Source organism: Ixodes scapularis, unplaced genomic scaffold, assembly GCF_016920785.2.
Source record: "Ixodes scapularis isolate PalLabHiFi unplaced genomic scaffold, ASM1692078v2 PGA_scaffold0__279_contigs__length_252992795, whole genome shotgun sequence".
Lineage (NCBI taxonomy): Eukaryota > Metazoa > Arthropoda > Arachnida > Ixodida > Ixodidae > Ixodes > Ixodes scapularis.
This window is the reverse complement of record NW_024609835.1, coordinates 7,887,327-7,900,482: the sequence shown is the minus strand read 5'-3', so window position 1 is coordinate 7,900,482 and position 13,156 is coordinate 7,887,327. Positions and strand designations below refer to the sequence as shown.

At 44.7% G+C, this 13,156-nt stretch overlaps 1 long non-coding RNA gene across 1 annotated transcript; it reads right to left on the bottom strand.

Moving 5' to 3' along the window:
- Window positions 1-5,608: 5,608 nt before the first annotated feature.
- LOC121834891 lies at window positions 5,609-11,042 on the bottom strand. Its single transcript, XR_006077385.1, has 3 exons — window positions 10,998-11,042; window positions 6,936-7,063; window positions 5,609-5,662 (listed from the first exon to the last, which is right to left on the bottom strand). It is a non-coding gene; the product is annotated as an uncharacterized LOC121834891 (long non-coding RNA).
- Window positions 11,043-13,156: the final 2,114 nt, after the last annotated feature.

Below are 13,156 nucleotides of genomic sequence, written 5' to 3'. Positions count from 1 at the left end.
GGGGAGGGGGATGAATTATAGACACGGGTGAGCTAATATACTAATGTTTTCATTAGTATTCTAAACTCGAAACAGCGTACCTCTACTTCTGTCACCACTCCCCACCAAAAAAAGAAAAAAAAAAGAAAGAAGAAAAAAAGAAAAGAGAAAAAAGAAAAGAAGAAACGGTGCCAAAATCAAGCATTTTCCTGATCCCACTATAAACATTGACACTGTATGTCTATCTTCCTTCCCGAGTATGTCTCTAGCTGCTGATTGTTCGTGGACTTACAACCGCAGCCTGGCCGTAAACCAAAGAAGAACGCAGGCAGTGTCAAGACTCCCAAAGGACACGGCGCTTTGTGTGTTGGTGGGGCCCCGATCGAACGCGCGTTTTATCGAATATTCCGCGATCATTTAACAAAACAGCCTGACTCGATGTTCTACCTACTTCCTTCATCCGTTTGCGTGGATGTGGATCGCGTGTCGTTCGCTCGGTCGTCCCCGGGGAGACAAAAGAACGCCCCCTGATCCCTCGGACGACAAACATCGGGCAAATCGTTAGCGTCCTTTTTTCTTTCTAATGACCGGCACGACTGCGCAGCGCGGGCCATCGAACCGCGGCGGAGAATCAATCGGGCAACAAAGGCGTACGACGCGGGCGCCCGTGCGCGGGCGCCCGAGTTTGCTGCGGGGGCAAACTTTGGCCGGCGTTCCGGCCCTTCGTTTTTGCTTTCGACGACGTCGCGGGACGGGCAAACGAGGAGCCGTCATTTGTGGCCGGGGCATCGCGCCGAGTGCGCCTCCGGCAACGGGTGGCGCGCGGCGTCGTTGTCGGAACGATTCCATCGACCACGCCCCCGTGCGCCGCGAGCCGCTTGCACGAGAGGCCCCCCCGTACCAACCCATGGCCTCGGAAGCGCGCTCCTCGGGTTCTCCGCCTGCTTCGGGCGGATCGCGTTTCTGTCACGCTGGGATTGTTGGCAACGGTTTCGGTGCCATACAAAAGATCCTCGCTGAAGACACGATGTGTCTGCGGACGTGCCTCACGCACGTTGAAAGCGCTTCATACGTATGCGTGACTCGAAGGTGTTGAAAGACTATTTGTATGACCCGTGGGATACATGGACGCGAGACGCTTCTGACGGTGTCGGCAGGTTTTGTATCAGGAGTAGGACTGCGGCCCTCGTGATTTCACGACCAAGATCGTGGCTTTTGAGGTTCTTGGCGCACAAGCTCCGGCGATTACGGTGGCCATGCCAAGACTCACTATTTCGGTGGTTGTTCAAACGTATTTATTCCTGCGAACGGGCTGCTTATTAATGCGAAAGCAATAACTGTCCCATGGAGCGAGCCGACGTCATCAGCTTTGAAGTTGCGCCAAACGGCACCTTAAATCCTTCCTCCAAGTGAAGCCACCTCCCAGCTATGAAACCACGCAAAAGGCCTATCCCAACGGCACCTAGTTTCCCCGATTCCAGAGTACCGGAGTAAAACTGATGGATTTCGGCTTCTGTCCCATTGGCTGGCGCGCGTCGACCAGGCTCCCATTGGCCGCTGCGCGTCAGTTTCAACGACCGCCACCCCATGGCACTGCGTGTCCGCGAGGCAGCGGCTCCACCGCTCCACGCTCAAGGTCAGCGAGCCGAGGACAGCGCGCGCGCTCGACCGTCGACGGAAGTACGCCGCAGAAGAAAGAAGGGAGCGCAAAAGCGGTGTGCATGCTTTCGCATTCACAACTCATAAGAAGTGCTCAGGTGTACCTTGAGGCCTTTTAGTTACGAAAAACATGTTCGATGGTCCGTATATTCGTGGTGATGAAAGTTTAGAGCCGTCAGGAAACAAACGCAGTCAAAGTTTATTACCGTCGATGAAATCAGAAATAGTGCTACAGCGCTCCTTCTAAGATAAACTACTCACGGGTCTAAGAACTTCGGTGGTTGACGCTCTTGTCAACTTCGTCTCCACAATTGGCGCCCACCTCTCAAGGAGTCAACATATGGATGATATTAACGAAACCGTATGCCCGGTTTGCTTGCAATACATACGCTCTGTTCTCGAATATCACGCGAAACAATTTTGTGACGTTCCGACTCCTGCGCGATGTTCAGGTGGTCTCTGCACAACCGTGGAGGGCCGATCACAGCGATGCTTTTGGCGGCGCACTAGCCATGTATTGTGAACACACCTCGCACAGCGGTTCGAACTGTTTTCAAAGAATTTCAACGCCCCCCAGTCCCTCGTGAACTTGTCTTTGGTACCGCAAGAACCCGGCTAATCATCCGACATGCTTAGCACACGTTCGGCGTTCTTAAAATAATACTTTCGCATCCAATGTTCCGGTGAGGCGAAGAAGCGGTTCTCTTCTCGTATCAACGCGTATCCTCTTGCGCTGATACAAACGTCGGAGCAGTGTACCACTTGGTTCATAACTGGCTCCTGGCTGGACTGGCGTCCCCTTAACTTCCGCTTTTAGTTCATCTTAGGCTGAGAATAAGCGTACGCGATTTAAAATAAAACTAGCCTTGGGTAAGTTACTTTCCAAAAGTAATTCATTTCAGCTACAATGACTTTCAGAAAGGGGTAGCGAAGTTACAGTTAGAGACTCGTTGTCTGGTTTTATTATAAAGCCAGAACACGATACCTCTTCATTCATTTGTGAGGCCTCATGTTATTGTTGTTGCACGTATCTCAACCGTACTTTATCCACAGAAATGATGGCGCGAGCGAGTAGAAGCGAAGAGCAGTATGATTACGTAAAGGAACGTTTATTGATCCAGTTGTCTTTGTAACACTTGCGCTTCGTTGGAGCGTTCTCATTACGACAAAGCTATTTTCGTTCCCACTTCACGGCCTCATTGATCTGTTTATCGATGGACGAGGTAAACAAGAAACTGTAGGCGAAGGAACAAGAACCGTAAAAAGACAGGAAAGCGAAGAAATAAAAGAAGGGCGCACTACACGGCTGTACTCCGGTCGTATTTATTGGAAGCCTCGAACGGAGACCTGCTCCAGTCAAAAGGGTGGCGGGATCTGGACCCAATTAATGGCCTTGGGTGCTCTTCGCCTGATTAGCGACACACGGCACCCCGGGGCCACGTCGACCGCCCATCGACCTCCTCCAGTCGCGGTGTTGCATGCCTGCGCCGAGGGGCAGCCGCTCTGCCGCTTGCCCGCCGCAAAGGGTGAGCTGCAGCGTCCTGGTGGCACCCAACCAAATACGTCACAGGGACTACAGCTGGACGGTACGAACGACGCCTCTTATATAACAAAGCCGTACTGACGAATGAGATGGCGTCATCAGAGAAGCCCAACGCTGGACAGAGAGTGGAAACGAGTATTGCGTCAGCACTCGGCTTCCAGTCAGGTTCGAGCCGAACGTTGAGGCAGTCGTCGAGTGCAATCTGTGCTGAGCGTTGGCCTTCTCTGATGACGCCATCTCATTCAGCACTACGGCCTTGTTATCTAGGAGGTGTTCATACGAGGCTGTTGTGTCGAGAAAGTGAGGGAGAGGAGGAGACGAGAGTCTGCTTAGACTCTTCGAACGCGTTTGAACGCGAAAGCCTGAACGCAGAACGCCTGACGCTGTCGTTCCGCGTTCTAACGCGTTCGATCAGCTCGGTGGAGACAAATGCAGCTAGCTTTTGGTGTATACCCATCAATCGTTCGAACCAGAGCTCGGCAATCTGACGTCTCCGCGTGCTTTCGTCTCCTCCTTTCTCTCGCTTTCTCGACGCCTAGACCTCCTGTGGTCAAGCTCTGAACAAATTGTTGCGCCCTCATTTTGGGTAGTACAAGCTAACCTGATTGGGCCTGCACTACTTACGGCACCTTCGCTAAGTTTTTATCTTTTTGTGTAGTGTTGAAGAACGGAGAAAAACACATTTCAAACGTCCGACATCGGCTACCCAAGTAGCACAAAATGTAGCTACAACGTTACTGGAATGTTGTCAGGTAACGTTGCCGAACGCTGCTAACGACCGCGGATTCTACACTCCAGTAACGTTACACCACAATGTTACAGTAACGTAACTGCATACGTTACCTGGAGATTACCCAAATAATGTTACTGGAACGTTGTTAGATAACGTTGCCAAACGTTGCTAATGGCCACCAGTTCTACCTTCCAGTAACGTCACATCAAAATGTTGCAGTAACATAGCTCTCTATGTTACCTGGATGCTAGATCAGTGATGTTACTCGGACGTCGTCGCTAACGTTGCTAGTTGTCGTTAATGGCCCCGAATTCTACCATCCAGTAATGTTACACCAAAATGTTGCACTGACATTACGGCTTACTTAAAAGTAAAGGAATAAAAATGTGAAGAACATACACAAACGACCACTCTTTCATTTTGCAACAACGTTTATTTTTTGAGGAGCAAAGAGTCGCATACAGGTCGAGATCAACTAGATACCGAAGGTGGAGTGTTACTGACTCATCCCTTATCTCCCTAAAGTTCCTTTGATCAAGCCTTCCTTTTGCAGTTAATCTTGACCTGTGCGCGAGTCTTTGCTTCCAAAAAACGAGCGTCGTAACTAAATGAAAGAGCGGTCATCTGTTTTTCCTCAGTGCTTTTATTCTGTTAACTTTCAGTAAACATTTTTACAATATGCTGGCACTGGCCACATATTACTGCATGTGTTACTTGGACATTACTGAACAATGTTATCCGAAAATACATTGACAAGCGCTGCCAGGAAACTGCATTTATGGTTGTCATGAAGTCATTTTTTGAGCTGGTGCCTGATATGAGTAAATGAATGTGCATTACAGGCCATTAATGAATCAGCATTTTGAAATCCTAGAAGCAGGACTCCGGAAGAAAACAAGAAGTTATTGGAATAAATTTATTTCAAAAACGAAACCAATTCATTACAAGTACCAGAGAGTTCTTCTGTTTCTTACAAGCTATTAGATCTACAAAATTGTAAAGAACACACTAAATTACAAGGCTGAACTGCATAAAAATAAAAATGTAAAATATTAAAACTCCCAGCAACATAAAGCAAGTAGCTTAAAATAAAATTCAAAATATATCTCAAATTACACCCGATCTTGGGCTAGGACATATAAATAAATAACGGAGGAAATAAACCAAAAATGACTAGAAAAAAAAACATAAATTTTAAATGTTCTAAAAATACCACACTAATGTGTACATAAATTAAATAGAAGAAACCACTAGTTGGGGCTAAAATGTATGCATGAATAGAAATTAAAGGTAACATATGCATATTACAAATTGACACAAAAAATTAAAACAACAGGGACTCTACTCATGGGATGGCTGTAAAAAAAGATAAAGACATCATTAGAAAAAAAAGCATTTTAAATGATTTAGGTAGCATGAATTTGTTTTTTTCAATTCTATGCATTTAGCACGGTTAACCAATTCCATGCTTCCAACTGGGATCAAAGTAACCAACTACTAACATTTAAAACTAACAGAAAAATCAAGGCAGAAACATGCTGAAAAACAGCGCAAAATGCACGGATAAGAAAACACACAGTACAAGGCACTGTGTGTTCTTTTTCCTTTGTCTGGTTTTCGCACCGTTTTTCAACATGAATTCTTACCAATTAGCCCAGCCCAACTGTCCATCCTTGTAATCAGAAACATGCTTGCCTTCTCCCCTTGTGGCAGCCCCTCAGTCACTCCTGAGAAGAGGCACACTGCTCCTGCAAAAAAATAACACAAAAAAGTTGGTTGCATTCAGAAAATGGGTGCCTATCTCAGGGCAGAGAGTGTCATCAAGATAAAAAAAGAAATGCCTACATCTGTCCTAGCAGTTTCACCACAGTTTCTTTGCATGCACAAGCCATTCTTTTCATCCAGTTTAGACTTTTACCGCAAAGTGTGACCTACCCACAGAAGACAGTGGATACGCGACTTATTCTTTTCTGGCAAGGTAGGCGGCTGTTCTCGGCCATTCACTTTTTCCCACTTCAACCTTCTATTTATTCATGCGTGAAAGGCACTTTCTTAAGAGGGAAACAGCTGATTTCCGCAGCGCCTTTTTTATTTTGTATTTGTAGATTTAACTTTGTTTTCATTTTATCCTAAGAGAATAGCTTTCTTTTTAAGAACATAGATGTTCTTAAAAAGACGTGCCTGCCCTCTTCGTCAATTTTTTGTAACCGACAGAACCGTGGACCTGTCGGATCTTTGACATTCAGTATATTACTGTATGTCGAATATCCGGCAGGTCCACGGTTCTGTCGGTTATAATAAATTAACAAAGAGAGGAGACACGTCTTTTCTTTTCCCCGTATCATGGGCCACGGAGACAGATCACTGCCTCAAGGACGGCTTCGTCTTGAAGCAGAATAGGTCTCTTCAAGGACGAAGATATATATACGCTTCTGAATGGACGTGCATTCATCACTGCACCTGATGATCACAGCTTTTAAAAGTGTCGTTAGTGTTACCGTGTCTTATTGGCCTCATTAACAGAAGTCATCATTTACTAAAAAAAAAAAGAATAGAAGGTGACAAAAAAAGGTTCCTTCTTTTTATATATATATAAGTTTATAAGTTACAATAAATATTAAAACACTGCTATCCTCCCGGCACTAAAAAGAAAAATATCTCTACTGCTCAAATAGGCTACGTTCAATGAAACAACTTCGATGAAATGGCGTTCAATGAAACAGCGTTCGATAAAACTGCGTTCAATGAAACAGCTTCGATGAAACAATGTTCAATGAAACGGCGTTTGATGAACTGTCCGGACCCAGGGGCAATGTCAATGAGCCTCATATTTTCTACAATGTCAAGCTCATTGCAGACAATGTCATAACATGGTGTTCTTTCATTGGCTAAACAAATTTCTTAATACTTAAAAATGTCTTTATGTAAAGTAGACTAATGCCTTTGTTTGAAATCTGGGCTTGTTTTAGGATGAAAAAGTATTTTTCGGGAGTTTAAGCAAAATTAGAAATATCATATTACCATTTTCTTGGTCCTAGCTGGTGCACGCCTGACCGATTCAGCAGCAGCCCATTTGGCGTCGGCTTCCTGCACGATGATGGCTGGCTCATTGTTTTCTGCCTTCTGTTTAAAGCAGGTGCGCACAGCTCCTGTTTCAAAAGTATATAATTACAACACAACGTCAGCTACCACAGTGAAATATCGACAATTTCATGCCCTACTTCAGCATAACTTGGCAGACATCGGTAACTATGAAATCAGCCAGGGTGTCTAGCAAATTCCTCCTTTTAAGTTCCCCAGCTTTTCCAGGTTTTAAATTTCCTGTCCATTACAGAAGTTTGGAGATGTGGTACGAACTGCTTCTAAACACCTCATAAGTGAACACCACTCACAATTTAAAACAATTTATTGAAATCGGTCTTTATGTTGCTCAAGAAGTCAAAGACTTACAAAATTTCGGGCAATGTTATTTAGCACAGCCACGTCAATGCACGACTCTCCTGGCTTCGTCGCACACCACCGCATTACTCGCCCTGGCCATTTTCCCTGATTTGGCTAACTTTTTGATTATCTCCCTGACAATTCCCTGACTTTTCCAGATGATCCGAAATTTCCTGACAATTCCAGCTTTTCCAAGGTGCTAGACACCCTGTCAATGAGCCAGATAGCTCGGGAGCGAGGCATGGGACAAAACTCCACTGTAGTGAGCTTATGTGGGCTGCTGTCACATGCTTCACCAGGACACAGTTTCCTTTCATCTAAAAGAGTCAAATCCAGAAAACTGAAACCAAGCAAATTTTTCTATAAATTCAAACTACATTCGTTGGCCCATCGATCTCAAATGCTACTACAGTGATGAACTTCAAAATGGTGGATACTTGGGCTAGTTGGTGGTTGCTATACATAATTAAACAGCGCACAAGGAGAGGGACAGAAAAGGAAGACAGAACAGGCAAGCGCTGACTCGCAACTGACGATTTACTATGAAAAGGAGAAGGAAGAAAACTACACACATGAACATATATCGGAAAAGAGAAAGATGTGAAAAAGCTAATAAATTAAATAAAATTACACCTAAAATAATTATGGCTGAAAAGGAAAACAAAATAAAATGAAAATCAATCTCTCAAAGTCCTAGGCATGTCCAGTGCCGGCACTCCGAAGCCTTGACCATACACCTATTTGTGCGCAGCTGCCCCCATAAACTCATACTCGCTGTCTTGTAGTGTTAATGATGGCTGGCTCACACATTTGGATTCGAGCTTTCTTATCCAAAAGGCTTCCACTATTTCTCTTGTTGTTTTTTCTTTATGGGAAGCTAGAACAGTTGTTGCACAAAAATCTGGATCACATCCACAGGTTCTGCAGTGGATGGCTAGGTGGCTTCCAGTGGTGGTTTGAAGAGACTGTTTATGTTCCCTCAAGCGGTCGTTGAGGCAACGCCCAGTCTGTCCGACATAGGTTTTCCCGCAGGACAGAGGAAGATGGTAAACCACTTGTAGAATGCAAGAGACAAAGTGCACCTTGTGGTTTTTCATGCAGCAAGCCCTGCTGTCATTGTTCTTGTCCACAAGCGTGCAAATTCTTCCCAGTTTGTTTGGGGCTGAAAACACCATGGGCACGTTGTATCTATTGGCAACATTTTTTAAGTTGTGCGACGTCTTGTGGATGTATGGTATAACTAGTGGTCGGATATTGGTAAGGTCTTTGCTCTTTTTTCTTTTGGTCGATCCTTTACAGGTTTGTATCAGAGTGCCCGCAACTTCACTTAACATGGCTGATGGAAAGCCGGATCTTGAGAGTTTGTTTACTTGAGTGCTGAAACTCTGTTCGATGGTGTGGTGACAGGATTTTTTCAAAGCTGAATACATGCACGAACTGGCTATCCCTCTTTTTTATTAATTTTGAATGGGCAGATTGGTAATTAAGAATTTCTTTTTTGGAGCGTTTTTTTTTTGGAGCGTCCTTTTCATAGTAAATCGTCAGTTGCGAGTCAGCGCTTGCCTGTTCTGTCTTCCTTTTCTGTCCCTCTCCTTGTGCGCTGTTTAATTATGTATACTACAGTGAAATCGGTCAGAGTACGCTATAAAAACCACAGCAGAGGTGGCTGCGGCACATGGCTCAAAGCTATACTGATAAGCAAACATACCAATTTATCTGTTTTGCTTCATGTGGATTTCGCCTTTTTAGAAAAAAAAGCTCCTCACTTGTGTGCCCTGTTTAGCTATAGCCATTTGTTGTTAAAAGGCAACTCTGCTTAATTCCAAAACTTTTGGAATTATAAGACTTCAAATAAAAATAAAAAATGAATTTAAGAAGAAATATAAAAAGAACTATTTTATTTCATGCATTGGTGGAATATTTCCTATGCAATTTTGCTTTAAACATAACCCAAATAAAACCCGAAACATCGGCTTCTACAGGCAACGATGGCAGAGACGGAGGAGACATGACCAATCCCATGGTACAAATGATGATGTGCTACCCCTGCGAGGACGGCGCAAACAGACGGGCCTGAGTGTTGTCTGCTCCGTGTCGGACGACATCTGCACCACTGCAACCTACGCTAAAGCCAAGTTTTCTCAAAGGAATAAATATCTCAGGAACATTGGTATGCAGCGAGGTCTATTAAATAGTACATAAATAAGCCATTGAGTATGTGAACATTGTGCAAACAATGCCATTATTATTTAACAGAGGTGAACCATGAGAAACGTGCACATCCAGGTCTGTGCCAATCATGTGGACACCGCTGAACCAACTTTTGGAGAAGACATTGCTCAAGTCAAGGACTGACTGTGCGTGGAAAAAACAAAGAAAACGTAACAATGCACCTGACATAGTAAATTGATATTCGGTGCACTGAAGCCGTAGTAGCAACTGCGCTGTCGTTTGCGCCTACATTGTCAGCTAGGGTTAGCAGTTTGCTGATCCATTTCATAAAGATTTAAATGGAGATAATACTGGACATGTGGTTTTCCTAGATGATACTGAAGAAGCCTTTGTTCTCTCTCACTAACAAAAATGAGACAGAGTCTGCAAAATGGGGGGCCCTTGCGCGCTGCCATCTTCCAGCTCGGGTGCACCCCAGATAATCCGATTATGAAGGCTTGCTAAAGCGTCACTAAGCTAATTGACAGATTGGTACCCTGAGAGCACGTTTCCCTACCCATGGTGGCTAGACTACTTTTGGAAACATGACTGCTTGCAAACGTGTATAGCTGATTGTGTCATTCAGCTATATGGTAATGTACCTTACACCAAAGAGTGCTCGGTGGTGTAAAACAAAATGTACCACCTTTCTTTAAGAAGTGGTCAATCCTAACGCTGCCCAAACCATTCCACATATAAAGCAGAGGACAGGTTCATAAAAAGTGCTAGGGTTAGAGTGCACAAACAGCAAGCATTCTAATGTATCCTTTGACCAGAAAGCATAGATAAATAAACAAAATGAATTAAATTGTAAAATAAAAATGACTAGTACAGCAGAATTATGCAAACATGAGGTTGCAGCAATACAAAGCAAACATATGCACCGTCAAATTAAAAATATCAACTTCACCATCCCTTAGGCTAAACTGTTCTTATGCGAGGAAGCATACCACAACTAGCAGCTTTGTAAATTAAAAATGACTAGATAAAAAAAAATGAAAGCTGTTTACAACTCCCTGTAACGCTAAATTAGAGTGCAGCTCTAGAGGAGGAGGGAAGGGTCCCGAGGAAAGGGTATACCCTTCCTCCCTGCCACACCTCCCTCTGAGCGGCGTCGCCGAAACCGTGAGATCACGTGACCCCCCTGACGGGGGTCACGTGACCCCGCGAGGACAATTTGGCATGGTGCCGAAACGTCACCTTGCCGAAACGTCGCCGCGGTTACGGCGACGGCGACACCACTCAAGCCGGAAACGGGCGCCTAAGAGCTGCGCTCTAAAAGAAACACCAAAACAGCAGGTGCTCAATAAACAATATGGATACCATTCATTATCACAATAGCGGCTAACCAAGCTGAGGCTAATCACATAAAATAAAAAATCTAAATGCTGGAAAGCGTTAAGAAATTGCAGCAACAAAAAGCAAACATACACGTGTGCGTTTTTGCTTGGGCTCTGGTGCACGTTCTGGAAGTTGAGGGAATGGCTGAGTGTTACGTTGTTCCTGCAGAAGAGGCAAGCTTGATGAAAAAGGAGGGCAAATGAATCCCGAATACAAAAGTGTTGCAGAAATTTAGGTGCATACATCTTGGTCATAGAAGTCCTCATTCTCAAATGAAGAAAGAGTATGCTGCAGTCTCTTCCTTTTTCTCTTCTCCCGCTCTTCATTATTCAATGTTAGGTCGGACGTCGCTTCCGAATTTTTTTTCTTTGTACTTTGCATCTTCACATGTCACTGAAACAAGAAAGCCGAGCACACCAGTCAAATGTTTAACCACTACAAGCTTGTTTTCACCCTAAACTTTTGTTCATTAAATCAAATATGCTCGCTTTATGGTTAGACAGCTTTTAGGTTAAAGCCTGCCAACTTTTTCGGGCTCATGTATATAATCTGTGAGGATTGGGCCAGCTCAAGTTTATATTAAAGAAAACAAAAATTTTGTCGGGCTCGTGCTGGGCTCAAGCTTCTGTCTACAATTCTGTCGGGTCCGGGCCGGGCCCGAGCCGTGGCTCTTCAAGGCCAAGTCTGGCCGGGCCCGGAAATTAAATATTCTATTAGGCTCGGGCCAAACCCGGGCCGTGCCTCTACCGGGCCGGGTCTAGAAATTCTGGCTCGTGCAGTGCTCTAGCACACTCTACATTGGGTAAGCAGAGTCCGCGCTCCGCTCTAAGCAGAATTTATTGCCTATTTCTCTGCCCCAAGGTTCTGAACTCTTTGCTCAGGGCACTCAATGGCATTTCCGGCTCATTTTCCATGACTGGGCTTGATTTTTGACAATATCCCTGATTTTTCCCGGTAATTAAAATTTCCCTGACAATTCCCGGTTCTCCTGGTTGCTAGACACCCTGCTATACTTACAACATGATGCCATCACCTGACAGGAGAATGTGGCCCAGTCAGTCGAGGGCTCTTCAAGCTCTCTAATTGCCATCATCAACCGATTTGATTTGTAGGGTGGCCATGCCGTGCAGCCATTGCACACCCAACAGGTAGGGACAACTGCGACATCATTTTCCGCCAAAAAATGGACAAGAGAGTACATTTCCTGAAATCAACAAATAAAGCCGTTATTACCTTAAAGACCAGTCATAAGTCACTAAAAATGCAGTTTTCTAATTAAGCACAACCAATGTACAATAGTTGCAAACATAGATCACACTTGCAAGTGAAGTAGATAAAAAAAACAGCATAGCCCTGGTTATCGAAAAAATAGTCAGAGTGCAGGCGAGCTGGTGTAAGTTGAACATGATTGTAAACCTGAGACTGGGGCAGAAAAGAGAACACAGCAGAAGGTAGAAAAAGGGGAGGCAACGTCTCAAACTCAGCTGCAAAGTTTATTTCGTACACGCCTTATATACCAGAACTCCAACGCCGAATGGCGGTGGTTATGCTAAATGTGACCCTTTGTGTGAGTGTTTCGCAGGAGAGGTCAAGGGAGATAAGAGAAGGTTTACCCAAAATTCATTGTCCTCTTGTCATATTGTTTTTTTTGTAGAGACAGCGTTAGAGTTGTGGTATATAAGGCGTGTACGAAATAAACTTTGCAGCTGAGTTTGAGACATTGCCACCTCTTTTTCTACCTTCTGCTGTGTTCTCCTTTCTGCCCCAGTCTCAGGTTTACAATCATGTCCCTGGTTATATTGCAAGCAGACGCACTTCCACCTGATGTCCTGCACACTCCCCACTGAATACTGCATGGAGAGCCCTGTAGCTCTAAAAATTCCTAGCTCTGATGATGGCAGCTTTGAAATATAAAGGTTGCCGAGATTTCGGAAAAAACTGTCCGCAGATGCTACGGTTCCCATCTCACTCAATGAAGTTCCTAACAACAGCAATGTTGCCATACCTCAGTTGAACACAGTTGTCGGACGCCTTCAGAAAGAAGTGTGCTCCGTCTAAAACAAGCTCACTGCACTGGGTTTTCTTGAAGCTTGGCGGCTTAGGTTGTTGCTTGAGCAGAGCACACTTCTGTTGCACAGAACTTGACACGGTGGAGGGATTCACTTCTGAGTGCCTCTTGATAACCTGCTGCAGTGCCAAGGAAGGACCCCTCACCAACTTCTTGAGCTTCCCAAGGAAGTTCTCAAAGG